Genomic DNA, 15,422 nt, shown 5'->3' on the forward strand with positions numbered 1-15,422 from the left:
TAATGAGATCCTTGCTGGGTAGTGTAATCCTGGTTGTAGGTTTTCCCCTTTCATCACTTTAAATATGTCCTGCCACTCCCTTCTGGCTTGCAGAGTTTCTGCTGAAAGATCAGCTGTTAACCTTAAGGCATTTCCTTGTATGTTATTTGTTGTTTTTACCTTGCTGCTTTTAATATTTTTTCCTTGTATTTAGTTTTTGATAGTTTGGTTAATATGTGTCTTGGCATGTTTCTCCTTGGATTTATCCTGTATGGAACTCTCTGTGCTTCCTGAAGTAGATTAAATATTTCCTTTCCCATATTAGGGAAGTTTTCAACTATAATCTCTTCAAATATGTTCTCAGTCACTTTCTTTTTCTCTTCTTCTTCTGGAACCCCTATAATTTGAATGTTGGTGTGTTTAATGTTGTCCCTGAGCTCTCTGAGACTGTCCTCAATTCTTTTCATTCTTTTTTCTTTATTCTCCTCTGTGGTAGTTATTTCTTCTATTTTATCTTCCAGGTCACTTATCCATTCTTCTGCCTCAGTTATTCTGCTATTGGTTTTTTCTAGATAATTTTAAATTTCATTTATTGTGTTGTTCATCATTTTTTGTTTGCTCTTTAGTTCTTCTAGGTCCTTGTTAAACATTTCTTGTATTTTCTCCATTCTATTTCCAATATTTTGGATCATCTTTACTATCATTACTTTGAATTCTTTTTCAGGTAGACTGCCTATTTCCTCTTCATTTGCTTGGTCTGGTGGGTTTTTACCTTGCTCCTTCATCTGCTGTGTGTTTCTCTCTCCTCTCATTTTGCTTAACTTACTGTGTTTGGGGTCCCTTTTTCACAGTCTGCAGGTTCGTAGTTCTCATTGTTTTTTGTGTCTGCCTTCAGTGGCTAAGATTGGTTCAGTAGGTTGTGTAGGCTTCCTGGTGGAGGGGACTGATGCTTGTGTTCTGGTGAATGAGGCTGGATCCTGTCTTTCTGGTGGGCAGGACCAGGTCTGGTGGTGTGTTTTGGGGTGTCTGTGATATTATTGTGATTATAGGCAGCCTCTCTGCTGATTCTTGGGGTTGTGTTCCTCTCTTGCCAGTTGTTTGGCATAGAGTGTCCAGCATTGTAGCTTGCTGGTAGTTGAATGGAGCCAGGTCTTAGTGTTGAGATGGAGATCTCTGGGAGAGCTTTCATCATTTGATATTATGTCAAGCCAGGAGGACTCGGGTGGACCAATTTCCTCAACTCAGCTCTCCTCCCTCAGAGGCATAGCCCTGACACACAGCCAGTACCCCAAGACCCTGTCAGCCACATGGCTCAGAAGAAAAGGAATAAAAAAAGAAAGAAAGAAAAATAAAGTAAAATAAATGTTAGTAAAATAAAAAAAAATTTAAAATAAAATTTAAAAAGTAAATAAAAAAAGAAAGAAAGAAAGAAGAGAGCAACCAAACCAAAAAATCAATCCACCAATGATAACAAGTGATAAAAACTATACAAAAAAACACACAAAAAAACAGACAGACAGAACTCTAGGACAAATGGTAAAAGCAAAGCTATACAGACAAAAATCACACAAAGAAGCATACACATAGACACTCACAGAAAGAGAAAAAGAAAAATTATATATATATATATACATATAAAAAAATGGAAGAGAACAACCAAATCAATAAACAGATCTACCAATGATAATAAACTGTAAATACTAAACTAAGATAAACATAATATCAGAAACAAATTAGATGCAAAAAGCAAACCCAAAGTCTACATTTGCTCCCAAAGTCCACTGCTTCAATTTTTGGATGATTCGTTGTGTATTTATGGATTCCAGAGATGCAGGGTACATCAAGTTGATTGTGGAGATTTAACCCACTGCTCCTTAGGCTGCTGGGAGAGATTTCCCTTTCTCTTCTTTGTTTGCACAGCTCCTGGTGTTCAGCTTTGGATTTGGCCCTGCCTCTGTGCAGGTTGCCTGAGGGCGCTGTTCTTCGCTCAGACAGGACGGGGTTAAGGTAGCAGCTCATTGGGGGCTCTGGCTCACTCAGGCTTGGTGGAGGGAGGGTTATGGAATGCGGGGCGAGCCTGCAGTGGCTGAGGCCAGGGTGATGTTGCAATAGCCTGAGGTGCACCGTGTGTTCTCCTGGGGTAGTTTTCCCTGGATCCCGGGACCCTGGCAGTGGCAGGCTGCACAGGCTCCCCAGAGGGGAGGTGTGGATAGTAACCTGCGCTTGCACACAGGATTCTTGGTGGATGAAGCAGCAGCCTTAGCGTTTCATGCCCATCTCTGGTGTCCTTGCTGATAGCTGTGGCTCGTGCCCGTCTCTGGAGCTTGTTTAGGCGGTGCTCTGAATCCCCTCTCTTTGTGCACCCTGAAACAATGGTCTCTTGCCTCTTAGGCAGTTCCAGACATTTTCCCGGATTCCCTCATGGCTAACTGTGGTGCACTAGCCCCCTTCAGGCTGTGTTCACGCAGCCAACACCAGTCCTATCCCTGGGATCTAAACTCCGAAGCCAGAGCCTCAGCTCCCAGCCCCCAGCCCCCTCCCACCCCAGCGGGTGAACAGACAAGCCTCTCAGGCTGGTGAGTGCTGTCTGGCACCAGTCCTCTGTGTGGGAATCTCTCCTCTTTGCCCTCTGCACCCCTATTGCTGCACTCTTCTCTGTGGCTTTGAAGCTTTCCCCCTGCCACCTCCAGTCTCCACCAGTGAAGGGGCTTCCTAGTGTGTGGAAACTTTTCCTCCTTCACAGCTCCCTCCCAGAGTGGCAGGTCCCAACCCTATTCTTTTGTCTCTGTTTGTTCTTTTATCTTTTGCCCTACCCGGGTATGTGGGGAGTTTCTTGCCTTTTAGGCAGTCTGAGGTCTTCTTCCAGCATTCAGTAGGTGTTCTGTATGAGTTGTTCCACATGTAGATGTATTTCTGATGTATTTGTGGGGAGGAAGGTGATCACCATGTCTTACTCCTCTGTCATCTTGAAGGTTTCTGGGACAATTCCTATTTAAACTTCCATTGCCAGTGCTTAACACAGTGCCAATTACTAAGTATTATGGGCTAAATTGTGTCCCCTGAAGATGTGTATGTGAAGTCCTAACCCCAGTATCTCAGAATGTGACTGTATTTGGAAATGGGGCCTTTAACGAGGCAAATAAGGTAAAATGTCATCAAAAGGGTGGGTTCTAATCCAATATGACTGATGTCCTGATAAGAAGAGGAAACTTGGGCACAGACATGTGTGCACACAGAAGGAAGACTATGTGGACACACTGGAAGAAGACGGCATCTCCAAGCCAAGGAGAGAGGCCTCAAAAGAAAGCAGTCCTGCCAACATCTTACTCTTGGACTTCTAGTCTCCATAACTCTGAGAAAATAAATGTCTGTTATTAAACCACCCAGTATGTGGTATTTTGTTATGGTAGCCTGTGATGGGACTCTTTTTCATGTCACACTTTTAACTATACTATGCAGTTAGTATCCCGTGTAAATTAATTAAGCTGTATTTAGCTGCAAATCAAAAGACAAATAAACAAACTCAATAACCAAGTGTTGGGAGGTAGGCGTTTCCAGTTTTTATTAATTCACTGGTTCAACATGTCATCAAGCATCCATTTTTGTTTTTGGTTTTACATTGTGCCATCCCCCAGTTAGTTGGGTTTTAGGCTACCCTATCTCAAGGTCTTAAGACATCCTTCAGGCAATACATCCTGATGAAACAAGGTTGAACAGAAGAAGAGGTAATGTTACTTTCTTGTGTTTTAGTTGAAAAGTAAAAAATATCTCCTTCTCTCGAGATTCCTTTTATGTCTGTCTCATTATCCCAAACTGGTTTACATACCTATACCTAGGCCTGCCATTGGCAAGATAATGGGATAACTACAGTTGGCTTGGACCAACCAGGATTTATCTATGCTTTGGGCATAAGAATACATTTTCTGGGGGGTGGAAATCTGAATAAAATTGCTGTTCTACTTGAAAGGAAGGAGGGGAGGACCGGTGTTGAGTGGGCAATCAAAATATCTGCTGTACCGTGGAATAGACATGAGTAAACTCATGTAGAAGATTCAGTTATCAGTTTCCAGCTTCTGAATTCCCACTTGTCTTCAATTCCCTCTCAATGATGAAAAGTGTCTTGGATGTAAGTCCATTTTTTTTTGTATACAGTCTATTTCTGTTTTAGAGGAAAATGTGGCTTTCTTAATTCCTACTGTTAAATCCTCTACCACACCCTTAATTATAACAGCTTTTACCTGTTGTTCAGTTTGGATATTTCATCCTCTCACTTCTTGTCTCTATTTCAAATTCAAGCCTCTCTAGGTAACAGTCCTTCTTGTAATCAAATTCAAATATTGCTGTGCAATTCTTCCCCTAAATATATCTTTCTACTGATATTCTTCCACCAAACCATTTCCTTTGTGTCCACTGGAATCCATTCTCCTTGACACTTCAGTGCTTTGCATAACACTGTTTAGGTTCTTAAGTGGTGCTTACCTTTGATTTCCCCAAGAAGTCTTCTTGATAGAGCATTCTCCTGTCCCTATTTCCAGTGTATCATGAATCAGGAAGTGGTAGGGGCCATTTTCTTTGTTGCCTAGTGTTGTTTCTAAGACATTACACTTGACTCTTGTTCTAAATTACTCCTTTGTAGGACTTGAATATTCCAACTAGGTAAAGTTCTACCTTCCCTTCTAATAAATGGGACAATGAAATATTTACCAAGAACATATCATATTCTTCCTTTCCATTTTTTATTCTTACCATAAATGATTGTTCTGGCCTCACAGTTTCTTTCTTCCATCCTCTCTCCTTCCCATCTATCTCTCTTTCCCTCCCTCTCACTCATTTTCCCCTTCCTTCTCCCTTTTCCTTCCTTCTTTTCTTTATCTTTTTTCTTTCTTTTCAGCTTTATGAAGGCTTAATTAATGGGCATTAAACAGCACATATGTTTAAAAGGTACAATCTGATAAGTGTATGAGTTATCTATTACTTCATGACAAATTACCCCAAAACGTAGTGGCTTAAAACAACACACATTCCTTATCTCATCTTTTTTTTGTGGATCAGGAATCTGGCAATGGCTGAGCTGAGTACTCTGGCTGAAATCAAAGTGTTGGTCAGAGTTACAGTCATCTGAATGTGCACCAGAAGGTGGATCTGCTTTGAAACTCATTCCCATGACTGTTGGCAGGTTTCAGAGATCCACTTCCAAGTTCATTCATGCAGGTTGTTGTCTGGAGATATCAGTCCCTTGCCATGTGAACGTCTCCAGGGCAGCTTGCTCTCCTCAGAGCAAGGTTTGAGAGAGAGAGATGTCTGAGGCTGAAGTCATTGTTGTTTTTTGTAACCTAATCTTGGAGTGACAACCTATCACTTCTACCACATCTTATTCACTAAAAGTGAGTCACTATACACCTGAAACTAATATGTTATATGTCAACTATGCCTAGATTACAAAAAAAAAAGTGAGTTACTAAATGCAGCTCACACTTAAGCAAAGGGGATTCTACAAGGGCATGAATCCCAGGAAGTGGGGATTGTAGGAGCCATCTTAGGGACTGTCTACCACAATGAAATATGACATGTGTACAGCATGAAACCATTGCTACAACTAAGATAATGTCATTTCCATCACACTTCGCCCCACAAATTTTTCTCATCTCCCTTTGTAATTCATTCCTCCTTCTACCTCCTTTCCCTGGCAAGTACAACTCTATTTTTTCTGTCACTATAGATGAGTTAGAATTTTCTGGAATATTGTTAAATGGAACCATACAGTGTGTATTCTTTTTTATTTTTGGCTTTTCATTAAGCATAATGATTTTGAGAGTCATTCATGTTGCTTGCATCAATAGTTTGTCCTTATTATTAGGGAGCACTATTTCATTGAACAGATATACCATTATTTGCCTATCTGTTTACCTGCTGATTGACATTTTGAGTTGTTTCCAGTTTGGAACTGTTATGAATAAAGCTGATATGAACATTTGTGTACAAGTCTTTGTGTAGAGGTGATGGTTAATTTTATGTGTGCCCTCAGCTAGGCTATGGTGCTCAGTTGTTTGATCAAACACCAGTTTAGAAGTTGCTGTGAAAGTATTTTTTAGATGTGATTAATATTTAAATCCACCTTTAAGTAAAGCAGATTACATTCCCTAATGTGATGGGCCTCATCCATTCAGTTGAAGGCCTCAGGAGCAAGGTTGAAGTCTCTAGAAGAAGGAATTCTCCTCAAGATTGCAACATAGAAACCCTGCCTGATTTTATAGCCCTTTGGTCTATGGAATTCAGACCCAGGACTGCAACATCAACTCTTGCCTGAATTTCTAGCCTGACATTCTGCCATACAGATCTCCAACTTGCTAGTTCCTACAACTGTATATGACAATTCCTTAAAATCTTTCTTTCTCTTTCTCTCTCTGTCTCTCGATACTGAGAGTGGTTTTAGAGACATAGAATCTTAAAGATGCGTGTTCTAGATTGGTTCTCAGAATTCTGGAATTGATTCTATAATCTTATTAGATGTAAAGGCACCAATGACTGTATTTCTAGTAGTAAAGAGAGCACTGATAATCTATGTCATGGTCTAGCAATAGGTATACAAAAAAATCACCATTAGATACTGCTAATCAAATAATTATAACACATAAGGTTCTGGGTGACCATGTATTTGATACTTATCTTAATCACCTAGGGTTGCTATAACAAAATACAATAGACTGGGTGGTTTAAAGAACAGGAATTTATTTCTCACAGTTCTGAAGATTGGAAGTCCAAGTTCAAACTGCCAACAAGGTTGGTGTATGGTAAGAGCTCTTTCCTTGGGTTGCAGATGGTTGCCTTCCTGCTGTGTCCTCACATGACCTTTCCTCAGTGAGCGTAGGTGTAGATAAAGGAAAAAACACGCTCTCTGGTGTTCTTTTCATAAGAACACTAATCCCATCAGACCAGGGCCCTCCCTGGTGACTTCACCTAACCCTAATTATTTCCCAAAGTCCCCATCTCCAAACACAATTACTTTGGGGTTAGGGCTTCAACACAAACATTGGGAGGGACACAAACATTCAGTCCATAACAATACATTAGAACACTTTTGTCAAACCAATGAGTACAATGAGATTGAATGGTTACTTCTAATTATGTTGGACAAAGTCTTAAGGTCTTAAAAATGTATTAGGAATCTTTCCTTTTTTATTATCTTTCTTTTCCCTTTTTGGTGTCTTTATTCCTCTTGGTTGACTTCATTATCAGGATGGCTCTTCTCTTGTGCTGCAGAGAGAACTCCTATAGCCAAGGCTTGCTTGGTTTTGACATGTGGCATTTCAAAAAGAGAAAGTGGCTCTGTCTTGATACTTAATGGTTAAATAATATTCCATAGAGGATTTTGATTGGCTTAGACTGGTTCACATGTCCACCCCCAAATTAGTCATGGAAGGATGTGTTATTCTGATTGGCTGGCCAATCAGCATAATCAAGGTTGTATGCTTATCCTGCAGCTGGAGATCTTGGTCAGTCTTCTCAAACCATGTGGACTTGGTGGACTCAGATGATTCTATAAAAGCATTATAAGAGTTCATTTAATGGAAAAAAGAGAAAATGGATGCACAGCATGTTCTATAACTCCCAGGCACTCTTTGCTTCCCCCTATGTTCCTTTTTTTTTTTTTTTTTTTTTTTTTTTGCAGTATGCGGGCCTCTCACTGTTGTGGCCTCTCCCGTTGCGGAGCACAGGCTCCGGACGCGCAGGCTCAGCAACCATGGCTTACCCCTATGTTCTTGATACAATTGGTTCATGCCTTAATTATAGTCATTATTGCATCATAATTTTCTGTTAGTCCTATCTGATTCTCCCTGTGATTATAAATTCCGTGGGGGCAGAAACTGTATATTTTCATCTTCATATCTCCATTGCTTAGCATAGTTTTCAGTTCATAATAGTACTTAACAAATATTCATTACTGGATTTTATCTATTTAATTTTATCTAGTTAATTTCTCTCTTGCTGGAGATTTCATAGTTCCTGAACACTAGGTTTTATCTCCTCAAGTAAATCCTTCTCAGGTGCCTGTTTGAAAGACAGAGTCCTTTAAAAATTCATTATTTACCTCTTACCAAAGAGTCTCTAGTTTTAAATTTCCCTTTCAAGTTTCTTGAAATAGGAGTTAAGACTCTCTGCCTTTTGTTTTCTGCCACCCACTGATTAAACCATTATTTTTCTCTTCATTGTCACCAGTTACCCTGTTGTAGAATCCATCAGTCATTTACCAGTCTTAGTTTTTCTTAACCATGCCATAGCACCTGGCATTGATTTTCCTTTGGTTTTCATTGTTCTGTGTATGTTCCTGATTTACCTCCCAAATCTTTGCTTATTAGCAAAACATATTTTGTCTTTATACAGTATAATGTGCTAGGTACCATGGATATAAAGAGTAATGATCTTGCCATCAGCAGCTTTTAAACTAGTTGTTCACTTTTCATTTCCAATAAAATTTATACCTAGATGGTTAGAATATTCTATCTGAATTTTGTATCTTCAGGTGTCCTTGCCAGTCAATTCAAAACACTGTTGAAAACTTATCATACTAAATTTGCTCAGGAGTCTTTCCTGGCTCTTCCTTGCCTTCTATTAACGATTCATCTCCCTTGGAGAAGGCGTGGCCTCTTTGTGAGGCCACACCCACTTTGACAGCGTAATCTCTTCTGCTTTCCTCACAGTATCCAGATTTCTAGGCAACCTTGAATGGCTCATACTTATACACTTGCTTTCTAAACCTTGCACTTATGATTTTTACATTCATTCTACATGTAATATGCAGGAATTAGTTTACTTCACATCTCTGCCTTTTGAGGCACTTCCAACCAATTTCAACTTGGTTCTTCCATGATGCCTTCCTGGACTTCCCATTTAGAAGTGATTACTCCTACCTCTAAATGTCAGTAGGATTTAGGTTATGCTAATCTTTAGTTTTTGGAACTTAGAGGAGCTGCATTTAGAATTTAACCCAGATCCCAAGTGGGCAGTATCTGCCAGATCATAGGTTTTAACTCAATAAATTTGAGATAAGTGAATGAACAAATAGCTGCTGTAAAACCAGCCCTGCCGGAATATAAAATATTTGCTCAAGAATGCTTCCACTGGCTACATAGAACCTAGTATGGAACTTTTCCAAAGGGTTCTGAGCGTCATGCCAGAAATAATACACAGTTCGTCAGCTACTCCTGAGTAATTTGTGACTGTCTCAGACAGACTAGATGAGGGAGATCTGGGGCAGAGTAAAATAGGAATAAGCAGATCAACTCCACCTTTCTGAGTGCTTGAGAATTCATTACCTTCCACAGAAGGGAGACTATCAGGTGAAAAAAAATACTGCCAGGCAACCATCTATTCTGGGGTGCTGGTTATGTCACCATCTGTCCTTTTATCTCTAATAATTAGGAAAGGGTGTAAACAGAATTAATTGAAGTAGCATGGTTACCTGCTGACATCATTTTCATCAACAGAGTCCACTTAAGGACTTCTACTTCAGATGCTACATTGATTAGAAATTTTATATGATACTTTAATTAAAAGTGATAATTTGACAACAATCAAATTGACTAAGAATTTTATATAAATATAATAATAACTTAGAGGCAGATTATAGAAGTGTCAGTTTAGTTTTAAATCATGGATCCCTTCTCATCAGGGAATTTATAGTAGGTCTCTAACCTCCTATTATTAGTGGAATAAACCCCATGGCTGTGCCAATATTTCAAAGTTGCTTTTGTGACCTGTGCATCTTTATCTATTGTTGCTTCTGTGTCAAAGCATTCTTTCAGACTCCTTTTGAGGTTCATTCAATTTCTATTCAACATCAGTTCCTTTAACAAGACTTCACTGTCTTTGCTGTGACTCCCCATACATTCATGACACCTTTGTCCTGTACTCTTTATTTGTGGTTGACGTTTTTTCTTTAGAACTCTCCCTTTTATTACAGTCATGCTCTGTGTCTTGCACTACAATAAAATCTCTGCACATTTCCTTTCCCCACAGACTCCCTTCTCTAAGCTTTGCACTACACACTGTTGTCTTTTTATTTTCTCATCCACTTCTCAGTTCTAAGCCTGCAAATAACTCTTTCTGGTGCTACTGTCATTTCTCTATTACTAACTACACTTAATTTATGCTGACAACATTCATATTGAAGCTTACACTCCACATAGCTCCATTATCCTTTAGTTTATTCCTGACTCTACTGGTGAAAGGATTTACTTTTTTTCCCTAAGGAAACCCTGTTTTTTGGAAGCAAGACTGGTATTTGACAGAAGATCCAAGTATGTCATGCTCCCAGGAGACAAGTAAAGAAGTAAATAAGCAACAAGCATATACAAACATTTTTTCTAGGTGGTGTTTTAAGTTTCTTCTTTTCCTTTATTTACAGCACTCCAAGCTTTCAGCAAAACAATTATCAGCATATACAGTAAAAAGTTGTGGACCTCCTGCCTCTGGGGGTTGTTTGCAAGCTTCCTTTTAAGCTCTTCTCTTTAAGCTCCCTTTAAGGCTTATAATAACATTATTCAAATAGCATAATACTCAAGTAAAAATGTGACATAAGGTTTTAAGATCTTAAGTTTACACTCAGTTTCATTGTGTACAATAAAGGTAACGCTTCTTCCTTGATTATGTTTTTAAATGAACACAACTTCTTTTGTCTTTACAAACCATTCACCTGTGTAGTTTTATATTTAAACCTATCAATTTAGAGTTATTGTGAGTCAGGTAATGGCTTTAAACATTTATGTAGAAAAAAATGGTCCTCTTTTATCAGGAAGGTGAAATATTCATACAGATTCCTCCTGCTCAAACACCATATGAAACTGTTCTCTGGTATAGTGAATCAATGACTGAATGCTAATATGCATGAAGTAAAGCTGCCAATGCATTTCATTCTGATCTTTGGTGTAATTTAGAACCTGCTATTCATTTTCTTTTAAGAAAAACTGTCCATCAAGTTCAAATATACAATGGTTAATGTGGATAAAAGACCATCAGGCATTTATACAAAATTACAAGACGTCTTTTCACTAGCTATCTCAATTTGAGATTTGAATTCAAACTTATCAAAGGAAAAAAATCTATTAAATCTATTAACACATTCTCTAAAGAAAAAAATCAGTATTTTACTTTTTTGACAGTTGAATAAAAGGATTTAGACATATATCAAATGGGAGAAAAAGGGTTTTAATCCCTCTGTGGAATAGGAAGAGAGACATACTATACTGGAAAGACTGCACAGACCATCAGGAGAGAAACCAGAGAATACGTGGCCTCAGTTCCATCATTTCAGAACACAGGCAGCTTGTCTGTTAATTTCTTTCCTCTCAGCCTGGGTGACCTCTCACAAGCTTAACAGTAACAGGGAGTCTAAAACTGCTTCTGAGCAGGTGCTTTCTGCAGACAGGTGCTATTTATCAGTGAAGATTTAGACAGGATAACATTGAGGAGTGATGTGTTACTTTAACCAGATTGCAAAACTGAAAAAGAATAATGAACCTCACATTAGTTAAATAAACAAAGCGACAGTAAGCACAATAAGCAGACAGGCATGATGCTTACAGAAGAGTCACCTCTTTTTGTGTACAGTGTGCCACATTGCACTTGCTGTTCAAATATATGTTTTAATAAATGTCCTTTAATGTGTACATGAAATAGAGTAGGCATTCAACTATTTGTTGAATGAAAATAACAATATATTATGTATAAAGAAAAATCTGATCTCATATCATCAGAAACAGATTTTGTCAACCACTACTTTTGACCTTTTGGACCAGATAGATCTTGTTGTGAAGGGCTATCCTGTGTACTATAGGGTGTTTAGCAGCACCCTTGGCCTCCAGACCTACCAGATGCCAGCAGCTACTCTCCCTGTTGTGACAATCAAAAATGTTTCCAGATGTCAGCAAATGTCCCCTGGATGTCATATCTCCTCTGATTGAGAACTACTGATGAGAAAGGAAGTTACAATTAGCACGATTCAATTTTACCTACATAGCTTTCTAGTCTTTCTATTTTCAAGGCTAGTTTGTGATTGAGTAGGAAGGATAGGTTTACTTTCCTTTTAACTGTTAGTAAATTAACATATATATAGTTTAGTAGAGCCGCTGTAAAAATTTACCACAAATTGGGTAGCTAAAACAGCAGAAATGTATTGTCTTACAGTCCTGGAAGCTAGCTAGAAGACTGAAATCAAGGTGTCAGCAGAATTGGTTCCTTGTGAGGGCTGTGGGGGAAAATCTGCTCCAGGCCTCTCCCCCAGTTTCTGGTGGCCTCAGGCATCCCTTGGCTTGAAGATGGCACTCTCCCGGTGTCTTCAGATGGTCTTCTCTATGTCCATCTCAGTCAAATCAGTGTCCATATTTCCTCTTTTTATAAGGATGCAAGTCATATGGGATTAAGGCCCACACTAATAACCTTGTTTTAAACTGATTACTCTGTAAAGACCCTATATCCAAATAAAGGCACATTCTGAGGTACTGAGAGTTAGAATGCCAACACATATTTTTTGAGAGGGGACACAACTGGACTCATAACAGTATGATTCCGACTATTGTGCATTTAGTGCCAGAAATGAGGCTCTGGCATTTAACCATTAACTGTTTTAAATTCTTTCTACTCTTTGGTTCACATCTCTGCTTCTTGGGAGACAAAAATGGTGTGATGTATTTTTTTTTTTTTTTACATCTTTATTGGAGTATAATTGCTTTACAATGGTGTGCCAGTTTCTGCTTTATAACAAAGTGAATCAGTTATACACATACATATGTTCCCATATCTCTTCCCTCTTGCATCTCCCTCCCTCCCACCCTCCCTATCCCACCCCTCCAGGCGGTCACAAACACCGAGCTGATCTCCCTGTGCTATGTGACTGCTTCCCACTAGCTATCTACCTTACGTTTGGTAGTGTATATATGTCCATGCCTCTCTCTCGTTTTGTCACAGCTTACCCTTCCCCCTCCCCATATCCTCAAGTCCATTCTCTAGTAGGTCTGTGTCTTTATTCCTGTCTTATCCCTAGGTTCTTCATGACATTTTTTTTCTTAAATTCCATATATATGTGTTAGTATATGGTATTTGTCTTTCTCTTTCTGACTTACTTCACTCTGTATGACAGACTCTAGGTCTATCCACCTCATTACAAATAGCTCAATTTCGTTTCTTTTTATGGATGAGTAATATTCCATTGTATATATGTGCCACATCTCCTTATCCATTCATCCGATTATGGACACTTAGGTTGCTTCCATGTCCTGGCTATTGTAAATAGAGCTGCAATGAACATTTTGGTACATGACTCTTTGAATTATGGTTTTCTTAGGGTATATGCCCAGTGTGGGATTGCTGGGTCATATGGTAGTCCTATTTTTAGTTTTTTTAAGGAACCTCCATACTGTTCTCCGTAGTGGCTGTATCAATTTAAATTCCCACCAACAGTGCAAGAGGGTTCCCTTTTCTCCACACCCTCTCCAGCATTTATTGTTTGTAGATTTTTTGATGATGGCCATTCTGACTGGTGTGAGATGATATCTCATTGTAGTTTTGACTTGCAATTCTCTAATGATTAAAGATGTTGAGCATTCTTTCATGTGTTTGTTGGCAATCTGTATATCTTCTTTGGAGAAATGTCTATTTAGGTTTTCTGCCCATTTTTGGATTGGGCTGTTTGTTTTTTTGTTATTGAGCTTATGAGCTGCTTGTAAATCTTGGAGATTAATCCTTTGTCAGTTGTTTCATTTCCAAATATTTTCTCCCATTCTGAGGGTTGTCTTTTGGTCTTGTTTATGGTTTCCTTTGCTGTACAAAAGCTTTTAAGTTTTACTAGGTCCCATTTGTTTATTTTTGTTTTATTTCCATTTCTCTAGAAGGTGGGTCAAAAAGGATCTTGCTGTTATTTATGTCATAGGGTTTTCTGCCTATGTTTTCCTCTAAAAGTTTGATAGTTTCTGGCCTTACATTTAGGTCTTTAATCCATTTTGAGTTTATTTTTGTGTATGGTGTTAGGGAGTGTTCTAATTTCATACTTTTACATGTACCTGTCCAGTTTTCCAAGCACCATTTATTGAAGAGGCTGTCTTTTCTCCATTGTATACTCTTGCCTCCTTTATCAAAGATATGGTGACCATATGTGCATGGGTTTATCTCTGGGCTTTCTATCCTGTTCCATTGATCTATATTTCTGTTTTTGTGCCAGTACCATACTGTCTTGATTACTGTAGCTTTGTAGTATAGTCTGAAATCAGGGAGCCTGATTCCTCCAGCTCCATTTTTCGTTCTCAAGATTGCTGTAGAGGAGTCTGAGGAGGGGAAGAGGTGGCGGTGTCGGCTCTAGATCGTTCCTCTCAGGGACTGACTGACCTGTGGAGTGAAGATGTCACTCCACACTGCTCTTCCTCCCGCCACAAAGCCGTCCCTTCTGGCTATGTCTCAGAGCAGGCATCGTGCCGTGGCTCCGCCGCTGAAGTGTGAGGACAGTGGGACCTTCAGTTTGGGGAAGATGATCACAGCTAAGCCAGGGAAAACACCAATTCAGGTATTACATGTATACGGCATGAAGACCAAGAATATCCCAGTTTATGAATGTGAAAGATCCAATGTGCAAATACACTTGCCCACTTTCACCTTCAGAGTAACTGTTGGTGACATAACCTGCACAGGTGAAGGTACAAGTAAGAAGCTGGCGAAACATAGAGCTTCTGAGGCTGCCATAAACATTTTGAAAGCCAGTGCAAGTATTTTCTTTGCAGTTCCTGATCCCTTAATGCCTGACCCTTCCAAGCAACCGAAGAACCAGCTTAATCCTATTGGTTCATTACAGGAATTGGCTATTCATCATGGCTGGAGACTTCCTGAATATACCCTTTCCCAGGAGGGAGGACCTGCTCCTAAGAGAGAATATACCACAATTTGCAGGCTAGAGTCATTCATGGAAACTGGAAAGGGGGCATCAAAGAAACAAGCCAAGAGAAATGCTGCTGAGAAATTTCTTGCCAAATTCAGTAATATCTCTCCAGAGAACCACATTTCTTTGACAAATGTGGTAGGACATTCTTTAGGTTGTACTTGGCATTCCTTGAGGAATTATCCTTGTGAAAAGATCAACTTACTGAAAAGAAGCCTCCTCAGTATTCCAAATACAGATTACATCCAGCTGCTTAGTGAAATTGCAAAGGAGCAAGGTTTTAATATAACACATTTGGATATAGAAGAACTGAGTGCCAACGGACAGTATCAATGTCTCGCTGAATTGTCCACCAGTCCCATCACAGTCTGTCATGGCTCGGGGATCTCCTGTGGCAGAGTGGCGCAGAGTGATGCAGCTCACAATGCTCTGCAGTATTAAAAGATAATAGCAGAAAGAAAGTAAATGTGGAACAACGTAGAAAACCCTTCAGTAGCACATAAGAAGTTCCCCTTTCTCCCCT

At 39.3% G+C, this 15,422-nt stretch overlaps 1 long non-coding RNA gene and 1 pseudogene across 1 annotated transcript in view; both read left to right on the plus strand.

Moving 5' to 3' along the window:
- The window catches only part of LOC132597321 (uncharacterized), a 137,051-nt gene that overhangs the window by 106,114 nt on the left and 15,515 nt on the right, over window positions 1-15,422 (plus strand). The window lies entirely within an intron of this gene.
- LOC115847321 (interferon-inducible double-stranded RNA-dependent protein kinase activator A pseudogene) lies at window positions 14,420-15,340 on the plus strand (annotated as a pseudogene).

Source organism: Globicephala melas, chromosome 5, assembly GCF_963455315.2.
Source record: "Globicephala melas chromosome 5, mGloMel1.2, whole genome shotgun sequence".
In the NCBI taxonomy this organism is placed as follows: Eukaryota; Metazoa; Chordata; class Mammalia; order Artiodactyla; family Delphinidae; genus Globicephala; species Globicephala melas.